General features: G+C 53.0%; 1 protein-coding gene across 1 annotated transcript in view; it reads left to right on the forward strand.

Moving 5' to 3' along the window:
- Window positions 1-194: 194 nt before the first annotated feature.
- Window positions 195-15,756, forward strand: part of Nek6 (NIMA related kinase 6) — a 66,664-nt gene continuing 51,102 nt past the window's right edge. Inside the window, exon 1 of the mRNA XM_003470638.5 lies at window positions 195-353. The gene's annotated coding sequence lies outside the window, so the exon portion shown is untranslated. The remainder of the gene's footprint in view (window positions 354-15,756) is intronic.

A 15,756-nucleotide genomic window follows, 5' to 3' on the forward strand; every position in this document is an offset into this window, starting at 1 on the left:
GCGGGTTGCTGGCCTGGACTTGCCATGCGCCTCAGTCTCCCCACTTGTGAAACGGGGCGCAGGACCCTGGCCGAGCAGATCAGTGGGTGTCCCACGAGCGCGGCGCCCCGGGAGGTTCCGCCGTCGGAGCGCGCACCGGGCGCCCCCTCCCTCGAGCCTGCGTGGCGGCCGCGCGCACGAGCGCAGGGGGCGGCGCGGCCCCGCGGCGGGGAGGGGCGGGGCGGGCGCGGGCGCGCGCAGGCGGCGGCGGAACCCGGCGGAGCAGCGTCGCCAACTCGTGTGGGACCCGCCGCTGGGCCGGCGCCCGCTGTCCGCGCCCGGTGCTCCCGCCGCAGTCGACCCGCCGCCCGCCGGTGAGTGGCCGGGGTCGGGCCGCGCGAGCCTGGGAGGGGGCGCGAGGCGTCTCCCCGCGGCTGGGGCGGGCGTTGGCGCGCGCCCGAACGCCGAGGGGCCGCGCGGGAGCGCGCAAGGCTGGGGAGCGGGTGGGAGCAGGGTGCGTTGGGCGGCGCGGCGGCGTGCGTGGGCTCGTGTCCGTCTGTCCCGGGTGTGTGTTGTGCGGCACGCGCGCGCCCCTCGGGGGTCTGGTAGCGTTTCCCCGGGAAACGGGCCTGGCCCGCGCTTATCCCGGCACCGCGTGTTTACAGTGGGCCAGGATGTGCGCTCAGAGCCTGGCGGAGTGTGGATCTCCGGGAGTCCGTGTGCCCACGTGTCTGAGTGTTCATAAGTGATCGCATGCACATGTGTGTGTGAGTGCAAAAGCGTGCATATGCGTTTATGAGTGTATCATTTGTATACAGGAATGAGTAAATGTGTTTATCTAGGCCGAGACCCTCTCACACACACTTTGTACCCACCATGCCAAATGGGTGTGATGGTGCCCCGCTCCTTTCCCGATGCCAGGGAAGCCATGAAGAACTGCAGGGCTGAGGGCGGCTGAGGGCTGAGGGGCGGTGGGTACACGTACTGATTTGGTGACTCCCAGATCCTGGCTGGGCCTGGTATGTGTGCAAAAGTTGGAGCCAGGCCTTGGCAGGACCCTCCTCGGCCACGCAGGCTGGGGGACATAGGGCTGAGGTGAGCACCTCATGGGGCACCAGGAGACTTCTGTTCACTTTTTCTAAACGCTCCCTGGATTGCTTGGCTTTGTTCTTGGCTCACTTTAGCCAGGTCAAATTTTGACCCTGCCCCCAGGTTGAAAGGGGAGGTGTCCTGGTCCTGAGGAACACAGGGGCCCTTAGACACTGTGTGTCTTGGCTTTCCTCTGCCCCTTAGCCCTGTACTGCTAAGTAGTTAATTCTGTCTGATTTATTTGTCCAGCGCCTGGCCTCCAAATATGAGCCCCAAACACAGTAACACATTGGTCATAGCAAGCCTGGAATCCGTTTGCTGAGAGCTGTCCTTACAGTTGTGACTGACAGGTTTTGTGTGTGTGCGTGAGCTTGCGCATGCATGTGTGTGCTTTATAAATGTTGACAGTCTTCACAGTCAGAAGTCTCAGTTGCTGTGAGATAAACTTTAGAAACTCAAGGCTACCCTGTCTCCCCTGAATTTCAAAAGTCAGCTTGCCTTTCGGAGGGAAAATGTCGTCGTAGGAGTTTCTTGTGCGTGCAGGAGAACTTTCAAGACGCGTTTAAAAACCATGTCGCTAATGGAAGAAGAATTTCATTGAAAGGGCGCAGAGCCTGTTTGGAGGCGTCTGCTCCCAATGTGGGGACTGAAGCTTGAACTTTGGATGTTGTCTTTCAGCAAACAAAACCTGGAAGGAAAATTCTTTTTCTTCACCACCACCCCCCCCCCACCAAAAAAAAAAAAAAAATAGCAAACCTACCTTCTGGATTTGCTGGAAATGCAGCCTCCCCTCCCCCATCAAGGCCAGGCCCTCCCTGGATCCCCCACCCCCAAATAAAATATGCCTGTGGGGAGCCTGGAATGAGTCACTCCCTGGCAGAGAGCCCCACAGCAAACATTTGGGAAGGTTCTTGCCTAACTTCCCAGAAGAAAAGGCCCAGGATTTAAAATGGTCCCTGTGGTTTGTCAGCCTCTGCTCTCCCGTCTGCTTCGGAAATGACTAAAAAATAGTTTCTATCTCCACGAGAATCAAGTGTCAGACCTAGGCAGTGGCCAGGTCGTCTGAAGTTAGAGCTGTTCAGCTTTCCAGAAATGGAGCTCCTGGCTCTACCAAAGGACGTTTCTGGTGGGAATGAGCAGGGCAGGAGGGAAAAGGGGAGGAGATGCATTTGTGGGGTGCCTCCTGTGTGCTGGGAACTGTTTTGGGGGGTCTCACTCCTCCCTGGAGTCCTTTGCTGCAGAAAGTAGCTTTTGGTTTTAAGTACCGCTGAAACCGAGGCACAGAGAGATCAAACCTGTGCCCTGGCAGAGGTGAGAGGGGAGTGGTGACAGAATCCTGGGTCACCTGTGTGACTTTGCAACCCTTCCCATTTCCATTACACCCAGGATGTGACAGATGGGCTGCTGGAGGCTTTCACACACATTCATTCAATTCTGTCAGATAGGGAATATTCTGTCCATTTTACAGATGAGAAAACTGAGTCTATTAACATAATTTTGTCAGAGTGACCCTGTGACCAGTGGGTCCCTATTTATTGAGGATATGCCCTGTGCCAGGCATGGTGCTCCTAGCTTGAAGTGATTTATCTCCCTCCATCCACTTACCAACACCATGAGATAGGAACTAACGATGCCTGGTTTACAGATGAGGAAACTGGGTACAGAAAGATTCCATTAGGTGACAGACGTCACGTGCTGGATTTCAACTCAGGTTTGTCCCAGCAAATCCATAGCCTTCCTACTGAACTTGGAAACTTGCTAAGTTAAGTAACTTGGGCAGGGTCATATCTGGGAAATGGCAAAGTCAGGATTTGAACCCACACCTGCAACTCTCAAGATTGAAGTGCTTGTGCTCTAACTTGTGCTCTTCTCGGGCGTGCTGCAAAGCCAGGTTCGTGCAGGCAGATAGGGCTCCAGTGTTCTGGCTTGGTCTTCCCACCTCTCATGTAGATGGCCAGTGTCCAAGGACCAGAGCTACCAGAGAGAAGGGGCTGTCATTTATATATTTTCTTTCCTTTCCAAGTGCCATGGATCGGTTTCATAAGGGAAGTGTCAAAACAATTGTCAAAAAGAGAATAATATTTCCTTCCTCTTCTCGAGTTGGACCAAGCCTGGGAGGAAGAGGGGGAGCCCTGGCGAATGACCCAAGATTAGACACAGGTTGGCACCCCCAAGCTTGTGTGGGATGAAACCGGATGCTGCCCCAGGAAGAGCCCAGTGTCCCAACTCCAGGGCGTGGTGAAGTGCTTGCACAGGGCCATACTCTGTTCTGAGTGTCTGGCAACACGATGGGTCCTGTAAAGGCTTCTTGTCACTTGTCATTTCAGTCCAGGGCCTGTGTCCTCATTCATTCCCATCTCAGTTTCTGCTGCCCTGTGCCTGAGATGCTATGTTTGGGAGAAGGACCTGCATGCCCCTGGCTGGGCTGTGCCCTGACCAAGTGCCCTTTGGTGTTGAAGGGGAAAGGTTTTTCTCTTCCTTCCAAGTCTTCCCTACAATATGGATGAACATTTGCAAATTGCTTCAAGATGCATTAATTTAAGGTGTGAAATAATAGATCTTCTGCAAAGGCTCAGCCACATTTCTGGCATTGATGGATTTCTCTCCCTTCTGGCCTGTGATTTGCAGAGGTAAAAATAGTCCTTTTTGCTACATTTTTATCTTTTTTGCTGACGTCATTGTTAGGAAGCTAAGCTCACAGGCCATGGAGGTTTCCCAGGCTGCCACTTGGAGACTTGGAGCTCTGGGGTGCTGTGGTGTGAGGGGTGGACCTGTCCAAAGGGGCTTTGAAGTGACAGGCGATGGACAGCCAGGTGTGATGACTGTGACAGGCCTCAGTGGATCTTTGGTATTTGGTTGTCTTCTCATTTCTGACTTCTGGGTAATGGCTAGGTAACTTTTTAGGAAAATTTTAGTCACAAAAGAAAAAAAACCCCATGCCAGCAGCATCACCCAGTCCCATGGGTGCTGGATGACATACACATAGCCCATCCTTGGACCAAACCTGCATTGAACCAACAGCCATCTCAGCTCCATGTCCAGACAGAGACGGCGTTGGGGCGGTCAGTCCGCTTGTCATTTCCTGTGACATTAACTCTGGGAACTGGCATTCTGCCTGTGATCCAGCGTTCTGGTATTGTTCCTCATAGCAGGGCTTGCTTATGAGAAAACAGACCCACATACACAGGCTGCACTTCGTCTCCAGTTCTGGATTTTTCCACAGACTTCTGTGTGGTGGGGTGGCAGAGACACTGGTCTCCTAGCCAGGCTTCTTGGCTTCCACCCAGCAGGGTCACCGCTCAAGCTACCGTCTAGGAGCTGGGTGCGAGGCGGGCGTTGGAATCGAAGGGGGGGCTGCCAGGCTCTAAAACGCATTCAATTCCATGGCCTCCATTCACACGGAGCTGTTCTTTCCTCCTCTCAGACATCTGCGCGATGGTGACCTCATAGAAGGGAAAAAAGGGGCTTTGTGTAGGAATTCCATAGAGTGTGAAGGAATTCTGACTGGGGAGGGGAGAGGAGGGGAGCTGCCTGCAGCCTGCCTTTCCCCCGAACTCTTTAACCCTCACACTTCGAAATGAGTCTGGCTCTGGAGGACAGAGACCCATTTAAGGACCTGTCCTCACCTTGTCTCTCACCTGTGTCAGGCTGCGGGGTTCATCCCTCAGACCCTCAAAGGCCCTTGCTGCGGAGGTGGAACCTGTTCACAGCCCCTTTTGCCAGCACCTGCCCCCTCTGTTGCTTGGGCTCAAATTCTTTGAAACTGGCGTTTCTGGGAAGAGGCCTGCAAAGAAGGCAGTTACTTTACCAGTGGCCTTCAGTTCTGATCAGTCCAAGCTGTGACCAGGAATCTGGTGGGTGCCCAAGCCTGAGAGGAGCACTGAGCTGGAAAGTGGGGGTACAGAAGACCACTGCCATGGCTGGCTGGGCATGGTGGCTCATGCCTGTAATCCTAGCCCTGGGAGCCTGAGGCAGAGGATTGCTGTGAGTTCAAGGCCAGCCTGGAATATATAGTGTCTCAAAAAAAGAAAGAAAGAAAAAAAAAAAAAAGACCATTGACATTTATGTGCTGTGGACTTTAGACGTACCATCTATTCCAGTCACCCATTTTATAGAGGGGAAACTGAGGCCCCAACACAGGGAGGTACTCATTGCATCAAACACGTGCGCCACACACAGCACCAGATGGAGTGAGGTTTGAGCCCCCCTCCCCCGACCTACCACTCATGAGCCAGTCCATCGCTGTGCCCAGCCTCATCTTCCCTGTCTAGAAAATGGACAATTTGATGACCTGGGACAGTGGGAGCAAAGGCCTAAGTGAAGTTACCAGAGCCCCTTTAGTACCCTATGGTGGTTCCCTGAAATGACGTAGAAGGGATTTCGTTATCAAGGCCCTGCATGGGTTGTAAATCCAGGAAAGTCAGCTCTTTGCCAAGAACCCTTCAGAGCCTCTGGGGAGGCCCTGCTGGGTAGGGGGTGCCAAGGACCCCTCCAGATGGCACCCCCAAAGTTATGGAAAGGAGACAGCGGCCATTTAGAAAGGAGCAGGATCTAAGTGCCAGGGGCCCTGTGGTGTCTCAGGAAAGTGTTTGAAATCCCACTCCCCGAAAGGCAAGGCCCAGGAACCCCCAAGTCTTGTCAAGGATCGGAATGTCTGTGGAGGCCCCAGCACTGTCGGCGGGTGCACTCTGAAGTGGGCAGATGTTTTGTTAATTATTCACACAGTGCAGCTGAGCCTGCACTGACAGAAGTGACCCTCACAGACCTGGGTGGGCCGTGGGGCAGTGCGACCTTGCGACCTTGTCCCTCCTGTCCCCATCAGAGTCCTCAGAGGCCCTGTACCATGAGGCCAGAGTGACTTGGTTGAATTTGGGGTTTAGCTGTTTGGGGCTCTCCAAGGGAGAGGAGAGTCCCTTGTCTCCCAGAAGTGGCCATTCCTATTTAGATGGCTTCTGTGGACTCTGCTCAGCTCTTTACCCTAGCCCCCGACAGTGGCTTGTCTGGACACCACCGCACTTCATGTGAGGGTCATGCATGGGCCCGGACTCCACCCCTACCTGGGAAATGGGCACACACACCCTGACCCTCCATTCTTAGGCACCATTTGGGGTGATTTGACTGAGAAACCTAATTTTAAGAATAGAATTCTGTTGGTTTTTTTTATACCGGGAATCAAACTTACGACCTCAAGCTTGCCAGCCAGGTGCTTATGCCGCTGAGCTAAATCCACGGCCCTCTGTTTTTGTTTTTTAAGACAGGGTCTTGCTAGGTAGTTCAAGCTGACCTTAAAATCACCAGGTACTCCAAGCTGGCTTCCAACTCACAGTAACCCTCCTGCCTCAGTCTCCCGAGTGCTAAGAATGCTGGTGCTGTGCTGCCATGCCTGTCTAGAAGGAGAATTCTGAAAAGTAAGGGGCCTGGAAGCAGAGTGTCCCCTGAAAGGTTGCAGAGCATAAGGGATGTGAGCTCTGGAGAGGGGGACGGGAAGCCAGTCTGCTCTCTGGTCACCTGTTTCCAGAAGGATGTGTGTCCAGGAGTCTTGGCAGGAAAAGGTGCTGATGGGAAATCTCTAGGCTAGGGAAGTCCATGGGGTCCCAGGTGGGCTGGTGGTGACCAGGGCTGACAGCAGGGAGAACAGAGGATAAAGTGTGTAAGGGTGCAGGTTTCCTTTTGAAGTGAAAACATATAGAATTAGATAAAGTGCCGGGGCTCACAGCATTGTGAATGTACCAATTTGAAATTGTTAATTCGGTTGCTTCATGGTAGAGCACTTACCCTGTGCAAGGCCCTGGGGTCCAATCCCTAGCAGCACCAAAAAAAAATTTTTTTTATGTTATTTTGGGGAAAAAAAACCTGGAAAGAATTCTGATAGTTAATAGAAAAAGAAAACCATAATAGGGTATAATCCCAGCACTCAAGAGGCTGAGGTAGGGGATCACTGCAGGTTTGATGACAGCCTGTGCTAGAAGTGAGTTCAAGGCTAGCCTGAACTATATAGTGAAACCCTGCCTCAAAAAAAGACCAAAGGAAAAAACAAAAAAGGAAACCAAAAAAGTCTCCCATTTTCCAGATGGGAACAGAGGAAAAGAGAGAAACCATGACCAGTTTAAGACCTCACACGCACCTGTAGCTGCTCCATGGCTTCAGTCTTGAGCACTCTCCCAGCTTTCTGGCTAAGGCATCCTGGCCTCTGGGTCTGCTCTGTGAGTAAAACACTCATTGTTAGTGGGACGAGTAGACTCCATTCTGCCAGCCAGGACTCCCTGTGTGTCAGTGTGTGACACCTCCATTCACTCAAGGAATAACTCTGAGTTTAGAGTGGTGGCGCTATAATACCAGCATTCTGGGAGGCTGAGGCAGGAGGGTTGCAAGTTTGAGTTCAACCTGGGCAACTTAGCGTATTACTAAAACCCAGCTGATGACAGAGGTCCTCTGATGGCCCTGCACCTCGGCCTCTCACCACCTGGTGGGCACAGGAGTTATGTTGTGACTCCCTTTGTAGGTGCATATGAGTGCTTTGCCAGAGGCATCTTTTGTGCCTCACTGTCTGGGGACATAAGATGGCACCAGGAGAAAGGGTCATCTGAGCTGGGCCTGGAGGAGCCGGTGAGGCTGGGGGAAGCCTGGAGGGCAGGTAGCCCGCACGGTGAGGTGGTGGCGGGGGCTGACGGGGTGGGACACTGGCGCTTCCTCCTGCCTCCTCGCCCTTGATCCTCTTGGGGGCTCCTCTGTGCCCAGCGCTCACCCTGTGTCATGTCCTAGTCTCATTTGGCGTGGGCAACCTCTCCATGGTGTGGGTTCTGATAGGCCTGTTTTATGGATGAGGAAACTGGTCCTTGTGACTGGCACGCAGTAGAAGCCAAGTTAATTATCTGAAACTCTTTGAACACCAGCTTGATGGTGTGACACTCAAAAGTTTCAGATTTTGGAGGACTTCAGATTTTCACATTTTAAAAGTCTGTACAGATGATTCCAAAATCTGAATGACTGTGCAATGTGAACCACCTTTGGTCCCAAGCATTTGGGGTAAGAGGTCCTCACATGTGGGAAAGACCTGAGCCTGGAAGCGCTTGCCGTACAGTTTCAGGGGCTCCTTCCCATGCCCGTTCTCTGCAGAGGTGGCTCTTAGTGCCTGTGTGGGAGGCACTAAGGGTCATGGGAGTGCTCGGTGCCATGTTTTAAAGCTGAGTGTTTTTAAGGTGCCAGGGATTGAGCCACACTAAGCATGTGCTTTACCTCGGAGCTGCATACCCAGCCCTAAAGCTGCCTTTCCTGTCCAGTGTGCTGTGTGGGTGGTTAGAGGGCTCATCTTTTGTGAGGCTGCTTGGAGAAGGGCAGGGACAAAGCCCTATGGACATACACACCTCGCTCTTTGGCAAATGTGCAGAATTTGGAATTCTTGCCCAGCCCAGAAACAGGGAAACCAGCCTTGTGAGGGTAAATGACACCCTTGCTGATGTGACATGGGTGGGCCACCAGTTAGAGCCCAGATGACAGGATCCCTGGGCACCACATGGCAGCAGATGGAGTAGATGAGGGCGGCCCACCCCCGGGGCCTGGCAGGTCCAGCAGAGTCTGGCTGGGTTCGGTGACGGAGGGACCCCAGTGTGCACTGACTCAGCGCGTGTGCATTTCCTTTGTTCGTCTTCTCCAGGAATTTTAGTGGCCCTTGGTGTTTGTTTGAAATGCCAGCCCCTCAGCGAGCCCAGGAGGAAATGAGAACTGTCTCATTTTTGTCTCTGCAGAGGCTGGGGAGAAGGGTAGAGACTGCATGCTCTTGGAACCAGCCCGGGGGTGACACAGCATGGCATTTGTGACAGTCCTGTGGTTTTCTCTAAAGGGTGATGGGCAGTGGGTGCTGTGGCTTCCCTGGGCCGCACACTGGTATCACCAGCACGAGTGAGGTTGACAGTCAGGCTACACGCTCCTCAGCAGAGAGCCGCTGAGCACCTCTGCGGGTCTAGGCCTGTGCTGGCCTCTGGGGAAAGCAGAGGTCTTGCTGTGCCTTCCCAGGAAAACATGCAAAGGAAATTCTTCCACTCCAAACCAGCTGCTGTGCTGTGGGCATACTTGGTGGTCTCCTGTATCTGCAGACATTGATCATTTATAGGTTAGGCACCAGCTAACCCTGCCTTCCCCATTTCCCCCACAGAGCAGTGATCTGTAAAAGTATTTTAGTGCCTTGTGGGAACAGGAGATTTGGAAGATCCCTTTCAGTCACTGGTGTGTGAGAAGTTACTGGATGCTTGAATGACTTAGAGGGCAGCAGCCTTGAAATTGCACACTGCTGAAAATGTAAGGACATATGGTCACTCTGATGTGCTAATGGTAGCAACTGAGATATTTAATTATGCAGAAAAACCCCTTTGCCTACCCAGCACAGGTTGTGGAGAGCCTGTATTTCACAGGAGGAGGGTCTTATGCAGCTTAATTTGGACAAGCAGATAGAAAGTCGTTGTCCCTATTAATTTAGGAGCTAATTCTGCTTTTTATCTGGTAACAATTTTACCTGGCAGTTCCCTTGGTTGCTGTCCATCTAGCTGTGTTCCTGGGCCTTATTGTGTGCCTGGCCTGGTACAGGGCACTGACGATAAAAAGAAACTAGGCGGAAACACAGCTGAGTCCCAGCTGCATGCTAGCCACTTGGATGGTGCCACAGACTCAAGGTGAATCCTTTTATTACGGACAACATTTACTGAGCACTTACTATATGCAGATCCAGGGAGACACCCATAAAAATGACCCTCGGGCTGTAGTGGTGTGATGGGTTCTTTCCATCCTGGCCTCTGCTTGCTGTGACAGACCCCACAGGCCATGTGATGACATCTCCAGAACGAACCCAAAACCATCCAGATGCCCCAGGAAGCAATGTGAGAACTAGGCACCCCCTTCGCACATTGCATCTCAGTTCAGCGCCTCGCCACCACCCAGCATTGTGAGACAGAATGTGAGATCTCGTGGTTGGCTAAATACATAAATATTTTATGTCTCGATATTCTGAAAATGAAGCCCAAATGCACAGAACTGCAGCACATCAGTGCTATAGATCATATGTTATAATAATCTGATGACATGTTGTTTAAATATTTATGGGCTGATGCGACCTGACAGTGAGGGGGAGGGGTGTCTGGGAGCAGAGTTGTGGCAGATGCTAGAAAGGAGGGAGCAGATTCTCTCGATCTTGAGAGGCACCACGCGATGCTAGGGCTTCTCCTGTGATGTGGTAGGGTTCTGGGGCTTGGGGTTCCATGGCTGGTGTTTATTGAGTATTTGCTGTGTGCCACATCCCTCCCTGACATCGATTACTTCATCCACCAAGCATCCTTTGAGAAGATGAGTCTATTGTTACTGATGCCAGGTTCCGGGTCGGAAACTGAGGCCAGAGGCAGATCCACCATCTGCCCTAGACGCCGCAGCTAACGAGTGGCCCAGGATCTGGCCCAGTGTGACCCAACAGTGTGCCTTAAGCTCTCCATCACATTCTGCTCACGTCAGAGAGGTCCCGTGCTCCTGTCTGCTCAGCACTAACGGAGCTGTCTAAATCACAGGGAAGGAGGGCTGTGTCTGTAAGACGTCAAGCAAGAGTATCAGCCACGAGGACTGGCAGCCAACCCACAGGGCAGGCCGCCCCTCCATGGCGTGAGCAGCATGGAGCACCACCATGGTCCAGTGGCCCCGTGTGAAATGTTGGTTCTTGCCCTTCTGCAGTCATTGGAGTTCATGGCTGGCTGGCCCTGCTCCAGAAGTGCCCTGGGTCCCCAGCCTCAGTCTTGCCCACTCCCTGCAGCTCCCTGGCAGAAATGGAGGGAGAGCCCAGCGAGTGAAGTTGAGGAATCCCTCCCCTGCCCCGTTACAAAGGAAGGGCTCCTGTGTCTCCCAGAGTCACCCCGGAGTCTGAATCCCTTCCTTCAGATAGCCATCTGAGTGTGCCGCCTGGTGTGGCCATTCCTTGATGCACCTGTTGGATGTGCTAAGCGCTATGTCCCTGAGTTGGCTTCCATCTGTCCTCCCTGTTTCTCTGCCACTTGTCCTGGGAACAGCTTCTGAGCCGGGGCATCAGGAGGCTGGTCTGTGTCACATCCCCAGCACCTGACTCAGGGCCTGGCTCCTGGACAGTAGTAAAGGCCGACATACAAGTACAGTGCACAAGCCCCCGGTGGGCCTGAGGGTCTGAGCAGCCTCTCAGGCAGGGACAGTTGCAGACCTAGTGGTGGCTTCCACTCATTCACAGACTTAGGGCCCTGGAGCCAGACAGGGCAGATCAGGGAATCCTGAAAGTAGAAGGCAAGGCCAGCTATGCCCTTGGGAAGGCAAGGCCAGTGCCAATGGGAGTGCCAGACCACTTGTTCCCAAAGCGGGAAGGAACAGGAAGCAGGGTTTTCCTTTCCTTTGCAATCTCTTTCTCCACCTATCCTGATGTGTTTTGTTAGTGTCATGCTTCTGCAGGCACAGGGACACTCAGGGCAAATATAGTACAGATGTTTGTGGGTACCGGGGCACCCTTGCAGGATGCTGTGAGAAGAGGTACCTCACCTTGAACCCCCAAACCTGACCCAGGCCCCCAGAAGGAGGAAAGGGCGCAGCTGAGGGCTGTGCTCTGAACCCCAGCACCACTCACAACCACACGTCCAGAGCTGACATCAGGAAAGTCAGGGTGTGGACGCGGCAGACTCCTGCGCACAGGAGGGCAGGGCTGGGGTGACTTGTGCATGAAGCCAGCCCATCACCCTCACAGCCAGATCCAGCAGATTAAGGTCCCCTTGTCAGTAAGGACTGTGGCCAGCTCTTACTGGAAGGGAGAACTGTGTTCTGGGCACAGTATGCAGGGTGCTGGCTCACGTCACTCTGTCAGGAACCTCCTTTCCTGGGGCTTCTAATGCCAAGGACACCCTATGGACCTGGCCTGTCACATTGTGGCCGGTTATTACTGCATTGACAAACTCATCCTCTCAGACTTCTAGCATGCAGTGACAAAGGTCAGAGGTTGAATGATAGTTTTGCTGACCTGCTAGCTCAGGAAAGTGCCAAGCAGTGGTGTCCCAGAGAGCAGAGAGAACAGGGAGCTCAGATTCCCCCAGATACCCATACTGTTCCCTGCTCTGAAATCAGGGCCACCCGTCCACAGGGAGGCTCAAGGGAGACAGTGAAAGCTTACTCACTCACTACCTACTGTGCGCCACAGAGCTGGCCAGGTACTTTCCGTTTCCTTGCCTTATTCTCATGACAGCTTTGGGCTGATTCCATTTTTCAGATGAGGATAATTGAGGTGCCTGAAAGAACATCACTGCTCCAAATCCCTAAGCCACATGGTTTGGAAACAGACTTAAACCCAGGCCCAACTGACCCCAAGCCAGTGCTTTTTGTGCAGCCAGGCACGTCTGGGATGGCTGCAGCCTTTGCATGGCTGGGCCTTTTGCCCCAAGGAGGTGCTGAGTGGGACATGGGCCAGGCCTGGGGGCTGTGGCCCGCTTTTCTCCTGTGAGGTCCAGCCAGCTCTGCAGCCCTTCTCATGCCCAGTGAGGGAGGAGCAAGCCAGACCAAATTAGATGCAGGTCATACTCTGCCTTGGCCCACTGTGTCCCCTGGGCTTGTCACCACCCTTGCAGGCCTTGGTTTTCTCATTTGTGAAGCCCGGAGTCACGCAGGCCCCATCTCAGGGAATTTTTATGATGCAGTGGGTTAGCTGGCATGGGGCCAAGCTGTATGCCAGGTGCAGAGCTGGCATTCAACAATCAGTGACTGTTATTATACTGATAATCAGTGACGGTGGATAGAGTGAAGATTGGAGCTTGGTGGCCCCTGTGACACTCGGGAGCACCACCCCAGGCTGAGATATGGGGGAGGTCACTCAGCTCTGGGCCGCCCTTCCTTGCAGTTCACCTCTGCCCCCTGGTTTAGTCATTCATTTATCTGAATGAGCCACACACTGGCGTGAGACCCAGTAATGAGGCACAGGGACAAAGTCCCTGCCCCCATAGAGCTGGCATTCTGGCTCATAAACAAAGATGAATCAGGGTTACTGGCCAGAGAGCAGCAGGGATGCGTCCCAGGGAAAGCCATGCCTGTTAGGGCGGCAGTATGGGACAACAGCATGGGGCTGTGTGGTGTCCCCAGCTGCCCTTGGAGTAGAGTCCCCTGCATCTCTCTCTTGAGGACAGAGCATCCTTTCTGTGTTAAAGGTCCCAGCTCTCCCAGGAGCCCTACAAGGCTTTGCTTTCTCGGATGTGTCTGAGGAAATGGTTTTTCTAGTTGGAATGTGGGGGTTTCCTACATTCTCCCACGGGTCACCAGTGTGCTGGCCCCAGGGGCTATCCTGGGCCAGGCTGGCTGTGTATAATCACATCGAGACCTCTTGCAGCCCGTATGAGGCAGGTCCTATCAGTTCCACTTTGCAAAGTCAGAAAGTGTAACGTGGCTGAGCAAGACTGGTTTGGTTGTTGGGAAGAACAGAGCTAGCATGGGGGTTCAAAGTGGCCAGGGCTGCGTTGACTTCTTGCTTAAGGACTGTCAAGCAGATAGGATCAGCCTCATATCTGGACTAGGAAGCTGGGACCCAGAGAGGTTCCACAGCTTGCTGGGTCACACAGCCCCGGGTGGCCCAACTGCTTCCTCTGTCACTGTCTGCCGCGGCTGCCTCCAACTTGAAGCTTTCACCTTCAGAGTGAGTGCATTTGGATGGATCGAGGCCCAAGGAATAATTGGGCCGCTTTAGGCCCAATGGGGAGTGGAGGAAGGAGCACCCTGCATAATTGTGGAACTGGACGCCCATCCCACAGTGAAAACGCCTTTGAAATGCCACTGATTTTCCAGACAGGCAACCGAAGGCCATGTGTGCCTGAGACTTCCAGAGAGGGAGCCGTGTCAAGCCCCTCCTGGGGCTGACAGCGAGGGGGAGATAGGGGTTGGTGGCAACTGGAAGAGGCACGTCTTTTAGAAGAATGTGTTCCCTGAGCTGTCCCATCCCTCTGTTGTCAACAGTCCTTAACCAGCAAGGGACAGCCAAGTTCTGTGTTCACAAAACAGGGAGCTGGCATTTAGGCCCATTTATTTAAAATGGGAGTTGGGAGGCTAAAGACTGCAGCACCAAGCTTCTGGCTGCCTCGCTGCAGCCGGGGAGCGAAGTCTTCAGGGTTTTCTTCCCATTTATGCCTTTTTTTTTTTTTTTTTTTTTTTTGTGGTATTCCTATATATTTGTAAAATGAGGCTTCTGCTGGCAAAAGCAGGTTTTAGCGAATGCAGTGGCTCTTTCAACACCTAATAAGGCCCCAAAGGAGGGTGAGTTCTGGCCATACTCTCCTCGCCGCACCCCCCCCCCCCAACTTTCCGCCCCTATGTTGACTTGCTTCATTCACTTTGGGAACCAGGTACCATTTATCTTGCTTCCCATTAGTGGAATTACTGCCACGACTTTTGCAGGACGGAAGAGGGGCCCTTTGGAACTGCCTTGGGGACAGAGACAGGATGGACCAGCAAGCAGTTTTGCTTCAAGGAGAGGGAAAGAAGCAAAGAGCGCAAGCCTGTAAGAGGAAGTTCTTCCAGCGGGTGGGTTCCTTGGGTGTTACTGCTGTGAGGCCGTGAAGAAAGAGACCCAGCCAACCTGCTCTCTGCTTCGTGGTTACATCCTTTGTGAGCTGCTTGGTGACAGGGCCTGGGATGGCTGCATGCAGAGGAGGGGACAGAGGGGACCCAGCATCTGTATGGTGCTGACATGTGCCTTACACGGTACTGGGCACTTTGGGTATGCCTGAGAAGTAGACATCTTTGGTCCATCTTCAAATGAAAACTCAGAATCAAGAGAACATAGAAACTTGTTTCAGGTCATACAGCTCCTACATGGTGGCTAAGAGAATTGGGCCCTAATCTGATCATTTCCCCAGGGAACCTGGGACATCCTTCCTGGAGGCTCCAGGAAGAAGCAGAGCAAGGCCCTACGGTCCAGCTGCCTGTCATTCGTCTCTATCCCATGTACAAGTGCGCCAAGCTCCTGGGCTCTTTACTATTGTATGAGAATGCCAGCCTAGAGCAATGATAGGCATCAGATGTTCTATTTGGAGATCAAATAGGAATTCAAGGAAATGGGCCTGAGAGAGTGAAAGGAGGGCGGCATGGAGCAATCTGTCTGCTTCTGCTGCTGGCATCCTGCTTGCCCATTTGCTGCGAGGACTGCAATAGTTGTCATCTTTATTGCTAGCTCTGATAGATTTGTTCATGACTGCCTGAGGGACTGTAGGATCGATTAGCAATGTCTGCTGTATGCACAAGAATGAGGGGAGTGAACAAAATTCTTAACCTGAGCTCTGGCCTTGAGCACTGTCAGGCTTAGATAACTTTAAGCTTCACCACACTGTACACTCCAGGAGGGTGAGACCCGAACCCTGAACATAGTAGGAATTCCATAGATAATAGAAGGAATGACTGATAGAGGATCCTCTATCTGAGAGAGCTCTGGGTTAGAATTCTACAGTGAATGCTTGTCAGGACATTTTTAAGCTTGAGGGAATGAGATAGGAGTGTCCGCATATTGAGACCAGGGCTGTCACCTCCACATCACTGCTTGGCTGGACCTTGGAAGTAAAAGTCCTGGGTGGCTGAGGAGGTGATAACTATAGAACCCAGATCTATAGCAACAGAGTGGCTCCCTCACCCACCCACTGGCACCTGCCAGGCTCCATCCTCTGCACTGCCTAT

The sequence above is a fragment of the Cavia porcellus genome, unplaced genomic scaffold (genome assembly GCF_034190915.1).
Source record: "Cavia porcellus strain 051 isolate PalLab524CR breed Dunkin Hartley unplaced genomic scaffold, mCavPor4.1 scaffold_1, whole genome shotgun sequence".
NCBI lineage: Eukaryota > Metazoa > Chordata > Mammalia > Rodentia > Caviidae > Cavia > Cavia porcellus.